This window comes from Dama dama, chromosome 30, assembly GCF_033118175.1.
Source record: "Dama dama isolate Ldn47 chromosome 30, ASM3311817v1, whole genome shotgun sequence".
In the NCBI taxonomy this organism is placed as follows: Eukaryota; Metazoa; Chordata; class Mammalia; order Artiodactyla; family Cervidae; genus Dama; species Dama dama.
In genome coordinates, this window is record NC_083710.1 from 41,364,215 (window position 1) to 41,378,772 (window position 14,558).

The following is a 14,558-nucleotide window of genomic DNA, read 5'->3' on the forward strand; positions in this document are numbered from 1 at the left end:
TATATGTATTTTGAAGGTGGCAAGTGTGGTCTTCATGATTATCCTCTCAGATGAAAGACATCCTCTCAGGAATGAGACATTCCTCTCAGGAATGACAGATAGTTGTTCACTTCTGAATTGAGAGTCCTATCTAGAACTTATCAATTGGTGGTCTACAAGATAATGACCTCAGGTCAAGATTAACCTAATTATTCTTTAACCTCCAGACATTCTAAATTTGTGTAGGAGGAACAGAGTAGGGGAGAGGGAAATAACAGTATTAAGAGTAAGTTTAAAAACTATCATTTACTAAACAGTATGTGTCCCCAATAGAGAAAAACAATAGAATGGGAAAGACTAGAGATCTCTTCAAGAAAATTAGAGGTACCAAGGGAACATTTCATGCAAAGATGGGCTCAATAAAGGACAGAAATGGTATGAACCTAACAGAAGCAGAAGATGTTAAGAAGATGGGGCAAGAATACACAGAAGAACTATACAAAAAGAAGATCTTCATAATTCAGAAAACCATGATGATGTGATCACTCAACTAGAGCCAGACATCCTGGAGTGCAAAGTCAAGTGGGGCTTAGGAAGCATTACTACAAACAAAGCTAGTGGAGGTGATGGAATTCCAGTTATATCAAATCCTGAAAGATGATGCTGTGAAAGTGCTGCACTCAATATGCCAGCAAATTTGGAAAACTCAGCAGTGGCCACAGGACTGGAAAAGGTCAGTTTTCATTCCAACCCCAAATAAGGACAATATCAAAGGATGTTCAAACTACTGCACAATTGCAATCATCTCACATGCTAGCAAAATAATGCTTAGAATTCTCCAAGCCAGGCTTCAACAGTACAGTTTAACGAGAACTTCCAGATGTTCAAGCTGGATTTAGAAAAGACAGAGGACCCAGACTTCAAATTGCCAACATTCATTGGATCATAGAAAAAGCAAGCGAATTCCAGAACAGCATCTACCTCTTTATTGATTACCCCAAAGCCTTTGACTGTGTAGAATTAATCCATATTAATAGAATCATAAGAAAAGGATGGATAAGCCTTACATAGGAGTGTGTTGATCTGTAGACATTACACAAAATAATTTAGGGCTTCATTTACTCAAAAACTAAAATATAAAGGTTTTTTTTTTTTTTTTTTTTTTTTTAAGTATGACTGTAGAAAGTTTAAAAAAAATCTTTGGATGTTGATTCACATCTTTTTTTTTTTTTTTTGTATCTTCTGGAAAATTTTAAATGAGAAGAAAGGTAAACAGTGATTCATGTCAGAAAAAAAACAAAGCAAAACTAAGAAACAAAAAATATACTAAATTACACCAGTGTCATTTCCCTGGGTGTGCTGAGTTCTCTAATCTGAAGTGCAGAGCTCATGCTGAGACCTCACATACCATCTCCTTCTGTATGCCTATTACATCTTCTAGAGTTTTGTGTGTGTGTAGTTGCTCAGTTGTGTTTGACTCTTTGTGACCCTGTGGACAGTAGCCCACCAGGCTCCTCTGTCCATGGGATTCTCCAGACAAGAATACTGGAGTGGGTTGCCATTTCCTTCTCCAGGGTATCTTCCCGACATTACCAAAAATATGGAAAAACTAAAACATAATTATTTCTGAAGAGCTCACCTAAAATCTTCTATTGCATTTATCCCTATTATTAGTTACAAAAATATTATCATCCCAAATTAATATTTCTTGCTGATAAATTTTGAGACATATTATGGCTTTACTTTCAGTAATGTACATTCAATGTATTATACTTCATACTGATGACTCTAAAGACATGTCTGTATTAATTAAACCAACAAATTTAAACATGTTTTCACTCATAAAATTAAAAAAAAAAAATTAGTCCTGGGTCATGTGATCCTTTCAAACTTTAGGTTAGCTTCTGTTGTATTTAGAAATGTTTGATTTGTAAGTGATTACTTTTCTTTCAGTTCAGTTCAGTCACTCTATTGTGTCCAACTCTTTGCGACCCCGTGGACTGCAACATGCCAAGCTTTCCTGTCCATCACCAACTCCAGGAGCTTGATCAAATTCACATCCTTCAAGTCAGTGATGCCATCCAACCATCTCATCCTCTGTCATCCCCTTCTCCTCCTGCCTTCAATCTTTTCCAGCATCAGGGTCTTTTCCAATGAATAAATAGAGCTCATTTACAAATTAATTTTTGCATAAAGATAGAATCAGATATCTCATAGTTTCATTTTAAAACCCAGTCATGAATCAATTATTTCAATATAAAACTTATTAGCTTATAAATAACAATTGGAATAAATTGAGTTTACTCACATGAGTTTAAAAAGGCCTCTTTTCCCTTTTTTTCTTACAGTTTCAGGTTCTATTAATTGAGCCAAGGCCAGTCTCAGGCAATGTGGGTTGGGTTTGTATTTCAAAACTCTTTTCTGATTAAAAAAATATTCCTTTAATAAGAATAAATGCAGTCTCAGACTTAACTACTAAATTGGGGTGGATGTAATTAGCACTATAAGAAATAGCAGGCATAAGAAACAAATTTTCTTAATAGTATAATATAATAATATTAATATTAAGATTCTTTTATATTTAATTTGAGGACATGTAACATCTTCACATCAGTAAAACCAGCTAACTTACACTAATATAGTGGGATAAAATACTACTAGGTGTTTTATAGAGTATCTTTCTTCACAATACTCATATGTAGTAGGTGATATTCTACATTTATCAATGAAAAAAACAAGGCATTAAGATGTCATAAACACTATGAACTCAGTTTCATATTTAAAAATCTGACAAGAGACCCTATGGTCTAAATTTCAACACGATACCATCTCCAAATTATGTATGTTTATTTTAAACCTACTCACTAATTCTTCAGCAATTAATCCAGACTAATGATTCACATCTTTTAAATTTCCTAAAGTAAGAACCGTAGTGTTCATTCAGTTCAGTTCAGTCACTCAGTCGTGTCCCAACTCTTTGTGACCCCATGTATTCCTAAGCTGTAAATATTGCAAATATATAAAGAATAAGTAAAAGTAAAATAATATACATGATACATATACATTGTTCATTAATACATTATATATACATAATGTACACATGTATATTACACATATATAGTATGTATTATATAACCTATACTTATATGCATTATGTTTATATATCATGTTCATGTAATAAAACATACATATACATACATATATATGAAATTTTACTCAAATAACAAAATAATCTCCTTATTTCTACAATATATTGAAATATTTTGCAGGTAAGCCTCAGCTTCTCCAGTGATGAAGGGCTAAAGTAGATGTCCAAAACATTCTAAGGTTTGAACAAAGAAGGAAAACCCTCTCTCCTTTACTTATTTTTCTTCCTGTTATTTTTCTATAATGTTTTTCCAGATACATAATTCTACTAGGTGCTTCAATACAACATAAGTATTCTTAAAATTTGCTGTAATGAGAAATACAAAGCTGATATAAGTTTTTTTTCTAGCTCTGAATGAGTGGTTTGCTGCTTCAAACCTGTGTCCTGACCCTGACATGTAGAAAGATTGTAAAAGAGAGGAAGAGAAGTGAATCAAGCTAAGTATTTTCAAAATAGCCTTTGAAACTGTTCCTGGGGCGGGGGCGGGGGGGGGGGGGGAGAGGGAATGTGAAGCAAATGTTTATGTCTTTGTCCCAGGTCATTTAAAAGTCATTGAACAACATTATAGGTATTTAAAAATTTGTATAGAGATTATTTCAGTTGCCCAGTCATGTCTGACTCTTAGGGACCCCATGAATTGCACCACGCTAGGCCTCCCTAACCATCACCCACTGCCAGAGTTTACTCAAACTCATGTCCCTTGAGTCAGTGATGCCATCTAACCATCTCACCTCTGTCGTCCCCTTATCCTTCTGCCTTCAATCATTCCCAGCATCAGGGTCTTTTCAAACGAGCCATTTCTTCACATCAGGTGGCCAAAGTATTGGAGTTTCAGACTCAACATAGTCCTTCCAATGAATATTCAGGACTGATTTCCTTTAGGATGGACTGGTTGGATCTCCTTGCAGTCCAATGGACTCTCAAGAGTCTTCTCCAACACCACAGTTCGAAAGCATCAATTCTTCTGCTCTCAGCTTTCTTTATAGTCCAACTCTCACATCCATACATAACTACTGGAAAAACCATAGTTGTGACTAGATGGACCTTTGTTGGCAAAGTAATGCCTCTGCTTTTTAATATGCTGTCTAGGTTGGTCGTGAATTTTCTTCCAAGGAGCAAGTATCTTTTAATTTCATGGCTGCAGTCACCATCTGCAGTGATTTAGGGAAAAAGAAATTACTCCATATTTTAATCTAGATTGCTTTGATTGTTAAAAAAAAAAAAAACAAAAAACTTAGTATACAAAATTAGTGTATCTGCTTATAGAAGACAGCATATAAAATGGCCCCCAATGAATGCAAACTCCAGCTATCCATGCCCTAGTGTAGTCGCTCCCCACCTCTGTTGTGGTCTGGATCTATCAACTCATCTCTAATGAATACACTATGACAAGAATGAAGGATGTCTCTTCTGGGAAAACATTACTAACAGATAGTGCTTTCTGTGGGACTTCCCTGGTGGCTCAGAGGGTAAAGCGTCTGCCTAATTCTGGAATGTGAAGTCAAGTGGGCCTTAGAAAGCATCACTATGAACAAAGCTAGTGGATATGATGGAACTCCAGTTGAGCTATTTCAAATCATGAAAGATGATCCTGTGAAAGTGCTGTACTCAGTATGCCAGCAAACTTGGAAAACTCAGCAGTGGCCGCAAGACTGGAAAAGATCAGTTTTCATTCCAATCCCTAAGAAAGGTAACCCCAAAGAATCCTCAAACTACTGCACAATTGCACTCATCTCACATGCTAGTAAAGTAATGCTCAAAATTCTCCAACCCAGGCTTAAGCAATATGTGAACTGTGAACTTCCAGATGTTCAAGCTGGTTTTAGAAAAGGCAGAGGAACCAGAGATCAAATAGCCAACATCTGCTGGACCATCGAAAAAGCAAGAGAGTTCCAGAAAAACATATATTTCTACTTTATTGACTACACCAAAGCCTATGACTGTGTGGATCACAATAAACTGTGGAAAATTCTGAAAGAGATGGGAATACCAGACCACCTGACCTGCCTCTTGAGAAACCTGTATGCAGGTTAGGAAGCAACAATTAAAACTGGGCATGGAACAACAGACTGGTTCCAAATAGGAAAAGGAGTACATCAAGGCTGTATATTGTTACCCTGCTTATTTAACTTCTATGCAGAGTAAATCATGAAAAACGCTGGGCTGGAAGAAGCACAAGCTGGAATCAATGTTGCTGGGAGAAATATCAATAACCTCAGATATGCAGATGACACCACCCTTATGGCAGAGAGTGAAGAGAAACTAAAAAGCCTCTTGATGAAAGCGAAAGAAGAGAGTGAAAAAGTTGGCTTAAAGCTTAGCATTCAGAAAACTAAGATAATGGCATTTGGTCCCATCGCCTCATGGAAAATAGATGGGACAGTGTCAGTCTTTATTTTTATGGGCTGCAAAACTACTGTGGATGGTGACTGCAGCCATGAAATTAAAAGACGCTTACTCCTTGGAAGGAAAGTTATGACCAACCTAGATAGCACACTTAAAAGCAGAGACATTACTTTGCCAACAAAAGTCTGTCTAGTCAAGGCTTTGGCTTTTCCAGTGATCATGTATGGATGTGAGAGTTGGACTGTGAAGAAAACTGAGCGCCAAATAATTGATGCTTTTGAACTGTGGTGTTCAAGAAGACTTTTGAGAGTCCCTTGGACTGCAAGGAGATCCAACCAGTCCATCCTGAAGGAGATAAGTCCAGAGTGTTCATTGGAAGGACTGATGCTGAAGCTGAAACTCCAATACATTTGCCACTTGATGCGAAGAGTTGACTCGTTGGAAAAGACCCTGATGCTGGGAGGGATTGGGGGCAGGAGGAGAAGGGGATGACAGAGGATGAGATGGCTGGATGGCATCACCAACTCGATGGACATGAGTTTGAGTAAACTCCGGGAGCTGTTGATGAACAGGGAGGCCTGGCGTGCTGCGATTCATGGGGTCACAAAGAGTCAGACACGACTGAGTAACTGGACTGAACTGTGGTTTCTGTCTTAGCTGTATGCTTTTGTTTGCTTTCTTATTTTCTCTAAATGAAGCCAATTGCCAAGTGATGACTGCTCCATAGAGGATGTAGAACTATGAGAGGTTCTGGGGGAAAATTACAGATGAACTGGGATGTTTAGTCCACAAAATCTTGAGGATCTGAAGTTTGCAAATAAGAACAAGAATGAGCTAAACAATTAATCTCCATTTGAGGTGTAGATGAAATCATAGGCCCCAGTGAGATGCTGATTACAGTTTTATGAGAGACTTGATCCAGTCAAATAGATAAACCAGACGCAGATTTTTAACTACAAAGTGTGTAATTTTGTAACTTGCTCTAAGCTACTAAATTTCAGGTAAATTTTTAAGTAGTTATATGTTACTAATATCTGGTTGCTCTCAAATATACATTGGCCAGTGTAGAAGTCATTGCATTTTAACTAGCAATCATAAGGTTTTAGTCCTTTTAATGTATGGTCTATATCTCAAAGTTGGAGAGGAGCTTGAAAGTCATGTGGTCAACTTATTTTCAAGTATCTAACATAAAATTCTTGTACTTAGCTGTTCACAAATCTTGTCTCCCTTTCCTTATGGAGACCCAGTTCCACTAGACTCTTATTTTCTAGCCTTCATTGTAGTGAGGTAATCTTGCCATGTAGCTGAATTCTGACCCTTGATTGTTGTCAGAATGAGGTTTGCTGTTTCCACATAAATACACAAACAAAATAAATTCCACTTACACATGATGGCATGGCCTTTCAATTATTAAAAATACTTAAACATCAATTTTTTTTCTTGATGGGTTTCTTCAGATAGATTTATATTTTGTATTTTGAAATTCTCTATTTTATGAGCATATTCCAATATTCCAAAAATATTTGAAAGAATCACAATTCATTTTAATTCTCTGGTCTTATCCTATACTTGAGAGGAATTTTTACTTCCTTTATGCACATAATTATACATATAATGATCTTGATTATAGTTGTATCTAGGATTTTTGCTGTTTCACCATGACTCATGGTAAGCTTCCTCCAAAAAGGAAAAAAAAAAAATCTTCCTTAGATATGTTAATAGTTTTAATTATTAACCTTAATTTTGGATTTGATCAGTTAGGTATTTGTATTCAAGTGAAAGTGTTTTTATTTACTTTTCTTAAAATGCATTCTTTTACAGAAAATCCATTGTCATAAGGTCCTGAGTAGCAATATATTTACTTACTCAGTTAATCCCTACCTTCTTTCTCTCATACAGTACTATAAATAAGCATTTTTCTAGAACATTATTCAAATTATCATCATACTGTTGAACAAGACGGGACTAAGGACAGAGATTTGAAATCTGTCACTAGGGATATCAATCTAACTTGATGCTAATCATTGAGAAACACAGTCTGATTAAAATTATTTAAAAATTAACAACGCAAAAATGATAGTATTATCCATATGCAAGTCAACTTGAATTGATGAAAATGAATACATGGCATTCTAAATGAACAACTATTACTATATTATTAGAAGGGTGTTTTTTCTTTATAACATTATTCTAACCTTCTATTATGAATTCCAGTTTGATAGACAAAACAATTCCCCTAAAATCTACAGCACTTAAATAATTTAAATTAACTTTAAATTGTGCTTTATAAGCCCAGAATCACAGCCACAACCTTACTGGAAAGCTTATAAAAATTTGAAATGCTCAAATAATTTTAAATCTTGTAGAAGTCTGGTACCTTCCAGATTAAAATGTTAATAAAAATTAGCACTGATATTTAAATCTCTATGAGCAATACAGAATGATTTAAAATTATTGAAGCCTTTCAATTTTTAAATGAACTTTCTATATGAACATGAATCAAGCAGCTTCTTTAATAGCAAATTTTCACTTAAAAATACACAAACAACATTGTCAGACTGAAAATTTTTCTGGAGCAAATACCTGTCTTGTTTGTCTGATATGATATGAAGAAAAACAATCAAACAATTATTTAAACAATATTTCAAAGAAATTGTTTTTTGAATCCCTTCAGAGTTGAATTGCTCTCATCCAGTTGATTATCTGAATTTCCTTTGATGATAGGTACTCTACTCCAGAGAAACAAAGGTGGGGGAGAAGCAGGAACCTAGGGCTTCGAGAAAATACATACAACATTGGTACATGGAAATCTCTACCCTACAACTGCATATTTTGAATACATCTATCATGCCCAAGTCTGAGGCCCACTGGACATGCATTAAAAGCTTTAAACACATCCTACATTGAGTATATGATCTAATAAGAAAAATTACGTAGTCTCTTCTTACTTTTAGAAAATAGATTCCCTATTGTCTGTGAGTGTATTCTTACTACAAACACTAGAATATGCTGGTTTAATTGTGGAAATAGTTACTTTGAGATAGTCTATTTTTCTCTTTTGATCAGTTCACAGGACATACCTCTTTCATGTAGTTATAATACACAGAACTATGAAGCAGAACTATCTCCTGTATGTAGGGATACACATACTCTTTATTTCTATTAACAAATTTGACTAATCTTTCCCACTCCTAAGTATAATAAAAAGCAGTAATAGAGGAAAAAAGCCTTTTCACATTTATAGTACTCTTCAATAAGAGTAGTATCAAGTAATAAACAACTAAGTATTAAGCAATAAATAGTATTAAGGAATTCCTGTCCTTTGTGTAAACTCTTGATGTTTTTTTTAGAAATAGCAAAGGGTAGTTTTGAAAATTTTATTATCTGAGACTTCTTGCAAATATGCCCTATAATTTTTAAAATAAAATACTTTTTGATACTAAAAACACTCTGGATATCCAAAGTCTGGAGTTTATTTGATATATTACCATTATAAAAGCACATTGATTGTAACAAAATGGCTTTGTTTCCTAAATACATAATTTTTAAAGGAAGATATACTTCAGGATTTATCTTCCAAGAAAATAGTTTTTTTTTTTTTTTTTTTTCATTTACAGCAATACTTGAAATTTCAATGTTCTCATCCTGAACACCCCTCCCACCTCCTTCCATACCATCTCCCTGGGTTGTCCCAGAGCACCAGCTTTGAGTGCCCTGCTTCATGCATCGAACTTGCACTGATCATCTATTTTACATGTATTATACATATTTCAGTTCCTTCGAATGTAATATACATGTATCAATGTTATTGTTTATTATACTGAGTGAAGTAAGTCAGAAAGAGAGACACAATACAGTATATTAACACATATATATATGTAATTGAGAAAGACAGTAATGATGATCATATATGCAAGGCAACAAAAGAGACACAGAAGTCTGAAATGCTGTACTTGGGTGCAATCTCAAAAATGACAGAATGATTTCCATTCATTTCCAAAACAAACCATTCAACATCACAGTAATCCAAGTTTATGCCCCAACCACTAAAGTGAAAGGTTCTAAGATGACCTGCAAGATCTTAAAAAATTAACACCAAAAAAATATTATTATCATTATAGGATTGGAATGCAAATGTAGGAAGTCAACAGATACCTAGAGTGACAAGTTTGGCCTTGAAGTACAAAATGAAGCAGGACAAAAAAAGTTAACAAAGTTTTGTCAAGACTACACATTTGAATATAAAAAATGACTTTACATATGGACATCACCAGATGTTCAATACTGAAATTAGATTGATTATATTCTTTGCAGTCAAAGATGAAGAAGCTCTATACAGTCAGTAAAAGCAACACCTGGAGGTGACTAGCTCAGATCATGAGTTCCTTGTTGCAAAATTCAGAAATAAATTGAATAAAATAGGGAAAACCACTAGGCCATTCAGGTATGACTTAAATCAAATCCCTTATGATTATACAGTGGAGGTGACAAGTAGGCTTAAGGGATTAGATCTGATGGAGTACCTGGAGAATATGGACAGAAGTTTCTAACCTTGTACAGGAAGCAGGGACTAAAACTATCCCAAAGAAAATGAAATGCAAGAAAGCACAGTTGGAGGTCTGAGGAGGCCTTACAAATAGCTGAGAAAAAAAGAAAGAAAAGGCAAGGGAGAAAGGGAAAATATACTTAATGAAGACTTCCAGAGAATAGCAAGGAGAGATAAGAAAGTTTTCTTAGTGAACAATGCAAATAAATAGTGGAAAATGATAAAATGGGAAACCCTAGAGATCCCTTCAAGAAAATTGGGGATCTCAAGGGGTTATTTCATGCAAGATAGGTACAATAAAGGATAGAAATAGGAGCAAAAGTGATGCTGTCAAAGTGTTGTAATCAATATGCCAGCAAATTTGGAAAACTGAGCAGTGGCCACAGGACTGGAAAAGGTCACTTTTCATTACAATTCCAAAGAAAGACAATGCCAAGGAATGGTCAAAATACCACACAGTTATGCTCATTTCACATGCTAGCAGGGTAATTTTCAAGTAGGCTTCTGGAATACTTGAACCGAGAACTTCCAGATGTACAAACTGGATTTAGAAAAGGAAGAGGAACCAAAGATCAAATTGCCAACATTCCTTGCATCATAGAGAAAGCAAGGACATTTCTGAAAAACATCTACTTCTGCTTCATTAACTACACTAACTCCTTTACCTGTCTGAATCACAACAAACTGGAAAATTCTTAAAAGATGGGAATATCAGCTTTTTTCGCCTCAGTCTCGAGCGCTAGCTGGCAGCCAAGCGTACGCGCTTAGGGATTAGCGGCCGCCATTGACGGTGCTTAGGTTCCTCTGGGCTCGTCTGCGCCACTCGCTCGCCACACACTCCGCCGTTATAAGCCGCCATCATGGTAAAGCTCGCAAAAGCCGGTAAAAATCAAGGTGACTCCAAGAAAATGGCTCCTCCCCCAAAGGAGGTAGAAGAAGATAGTGAAGATGAGGAAATGTCAGAAGATGAAGACGATGAGAGCAGTGGAGAAGAGGTTGTTATCCCTCAGAAAAAAGGCAAGAAGGCTACCATGACTCCAGCAAAGAAGATGATGGTTTTCCCAACAAAAAAGGTTGCAGTTGCCACACCGGCAAAGAAAGCAGTTGTCACTCCTGGCAAAAAGGCAGCGGCTATGCCAGCCAAGAAGACAGTTACACCTGCCAAAGCTGTGGTAACACCTGGCAAAAAGGGAGCCACCCCAGGCAAAGCGTTGGTAGCAACCTCTGGTAAGAAGGGAGCAGCTGCCTCAGGCAAGGGAGCAAAGAACGGCAAGAATGCCAAGAAGGAAGACAGTGATGAAGAAGATGAAGATGACAGTGAAGAGGAAGACGACGAAGATGAAGAGGAGGATGAACCAGCAGTGAGGAAGGCAGCTGCTGCTTTTGGTGGTGCTCCTGCCACAGATGATGAGGATGATGAGGATGAGGATGATGAGGAGGACGAAGATGACTCTGAAGAAGAACCTATGGAGATTGTACCAGCCAAAGGAAAGAAAGCTCCAGTAAAAGCTGTTCCTGTGAAGGCCAAGAGCGCTGCTGAAGATGAAGATGAAGAGGGTGATGATGAGGAGGAGGAGGAAGAGGATGACGATGATGAAGAAGAGGACGATGATGAGGAGGAAGAGGAGGATGAGGAGGAGGAAGAAGAGGAGGAAGAGGAAGAAGTGCCTGTCAAAGACGCACCTGGAAAATGAAAGAAGGAAATGGCCAAACAAAAAGCAGCTCCTGAAGCCAAGAAACAAAAAGTGGAAGGCACAAAACCAACTACATCTTTCAATCTCTTTGTTGGAAACCTGAACTTCAATAAATCTGCTCCTGAATTGAAAACGGGTATCAGTGATCTTTTTGCTAAAAATGATCTTGCTGTTGTTGATGTCAGAATTGGTGTGTCTAGGAAGTTTGGCTATGTGGATTTTGAATCTGCTGAAGACCTGGAAAAAGCCTTGGAACTCACTGGTTTAAAAGTCTTTGGCAATGAAATTAAACTAGAAAAACCAAAGGGAAAGACAGTAAGAAAGATCGAGATGCAAGAACACTTTTGGCTAAAAATCTGCCTTACAAAGTTACTCAGGATGAATTAAAAGAAGTGTTTGAAGATGCTGTGGAGATCAGATTAGTCAGCAAGGATGGAAAGAGTAAAGGGATTGCTTATATTGAATTTAAGACAGAAGCTGATGCAGAAAAAACCTTGGAAGAAAAGCAGGGAACAGAGATAGATGGGCGATCCATTTCTCTGTACTGCACCGGAGAGAAAGGTCAAAGTCAAGACCATAGAGGGGGAAAGAATAGCACTTGGAGTGGTGAATCAAAAACCCTGGTTTTAAGCAACCTCTCCTATAGTGCAATGGAAGAAACTCTTCAGGAAGTTTTTGAGAAGGCAACTCATATCAAGGTGCCCCAGAACCAAAATGGCAAATCTAAAGGGTATGCATTTATAGAATTTGCTTCATTTGAAGATGCTAAAGAAGCTTTAAATTCATGTAATAAAAGGGAAATTGAGGGCAGAGCCATCAGACTGGAGTTGCAAGGACCCAGGGGATCACCTAATGCAAGAAGCCAGCCATCCAAAACTCTGTTTGTCAAAGGTCTCTCTGAGGATACCACAGAAGAGACGTTAAAGGAGTCGTTTGATGGCTCTATTCGAGCAAGGATAGTCACTGACCGGGAGACTGGATCCTCCAAAGGGTTTGGTTTTGTAGACTTCAATAGTGAGGAAGATGCCAAAGCTGCCAAGGAGGCCATGGAAGATGGTGAAATCGATGGAAACAAAGTCACTTTAGACTGGGCCAAACCTAAGGGTGAAGGTGGCTTTTGTGGTCGAGGAGGAGGCAGAGGTGACTTTGGAGGCCGAGGTGGTGGCAGAGGTGGCCGAGGTGGATTTGGTGGCAGAGGCCGGGGAGGCTTTGGAGGGCGAGGAGGCTTCCGAGGAGGCAGAGGAGGAGGAGGAGACCACAAGCCACAAGGAAAGAAGACGAAGTTTGAATAGTTTCTTCTATCCCTGTCTCTCCCTCTTCCATTTGAAAGAAAGGACTCTGGGGTTTTTACTCTGTTACCTGATCAATGGCAGAGCCTTCTGAGGACATTCCAAGACAGTATACAGCCCTGTGGTCTACTTGGAAATCCGTATAGATAACATTTCAAGGGAGATAACCCTGTTGGTGTTGACTGGATATTCGTATAAACTTTTTAAAGAGATGAGTGATAGAACTAACCCTTATCTGTAAGTTTTGAATTTATATTGTTTCTTTCCATGTACAAAACCATTTTTTTCCTACGGAGTTGTTTTTTTTTTTTTTTTTTTTTTTTGCGTTGGGGGGTGTAAAGGAAAGCCGAATGTTTTATCATGATTTTTGCTTCAGCAATTTTGGGACAAATTAAAAGTCCTAGAACTCTGGAAACAAAAAAAAAAAAAAAAAAAAAAAGATGGGAATATCAGACCACTTTTACCCACCTATCTCTTGAGAAACCTGTATGCAGGTTATGAAGCAACAGTTAGAACAAGACATGGAACAATTGACTAGTTCAAAATTGGGAAAGAAGTTTGTCATGGCGGTATCTTGTCACCCTGCTTATTTAATTTATATGCAGAGTATATCATGTGAAATGTGACTGGATGAATCACAAGCTGGAATCAATATTCCAGGAGAAATACCAACCTCAGATATGCAGAAAGTTCCAAACTAATGTCAGAATGGAAAGAGGAACTAAAGAGCTTCTTGCTGAAAGTGAAAGAGGTGAGTGAAAAATCTGGTTTAAAATTCAACATTCAAAAAACTAAGACCATGGCAAATAGACAAGGGCAGAGTGGAATCAGTGACAGACTTTAATTTCTTGGACTCCAAAATCTTTATGGATGGAGACTGCAGCCATGAAATTAAAAGATACTAGCTCCTTAGAAGAAAATCAATGACAAACCTAGACAGCATATTCAAAAGCAGAGACATCACTTTACCAACAAATATTTGGATAGTCAAAGTTGTTTTTGTGAGTTTTTTTTTTTTTTTTTTTTCCAATAGTCATGCATGGATGTGAGAGTTGGACTATAAAGAACGCTGAGCACTGAAGAATTGGTGCTTTCCAATTGTGCTGTTGGAGAAGACTCTTAAGAGTCCCTTGGATAGGAAGGAGATCAAACCAATCAATCCTAAAGGAAATCAACCTTGAATATTCATTGGAAAGACTGAAACAGAAGTTGAAGCTCCAATACTTTGACTATCTGTTGCAAAGAGCTGACAATGGAAAAGACTCGGAAGCTGCATAAGATTGAGGGATGGAAGAGAAAGGGGTGGCAGAGGGTGAAATGGTTGGATAGCATTACAGAATCAATGGACATGAGTAGGAGCAAACTCTGGGATATAGTGAAGGACAGGGAAGCTGGCATGCAGCAGTGCAAGGGGTCACAAAGAACCGGACAAGAGTTAGCAACTAAACACCAACAACTACATTATGTATTACCTTAAGGTATTTTTCTATCCAATCACATCACTTTCTTAATACCATTTTGAACCATGTAATAATAATCTATAATTGCTTAAATTA

The 14,558-nt window shown here is 37.1% G+C and overlaps 1 pseudogene; it reads left to right on the forward strand.

Moving 5' to 3' along the window:
* Positions 1-10,864: 10,864 nt before the first annotated feature.
* Positions 10,865-13,245, forward strand: LOC133049226 (nucleolin-like; annotated as a pseudogene).
* Positions 13,246-14,558: the final 1,313 nt, after the last annotated feature.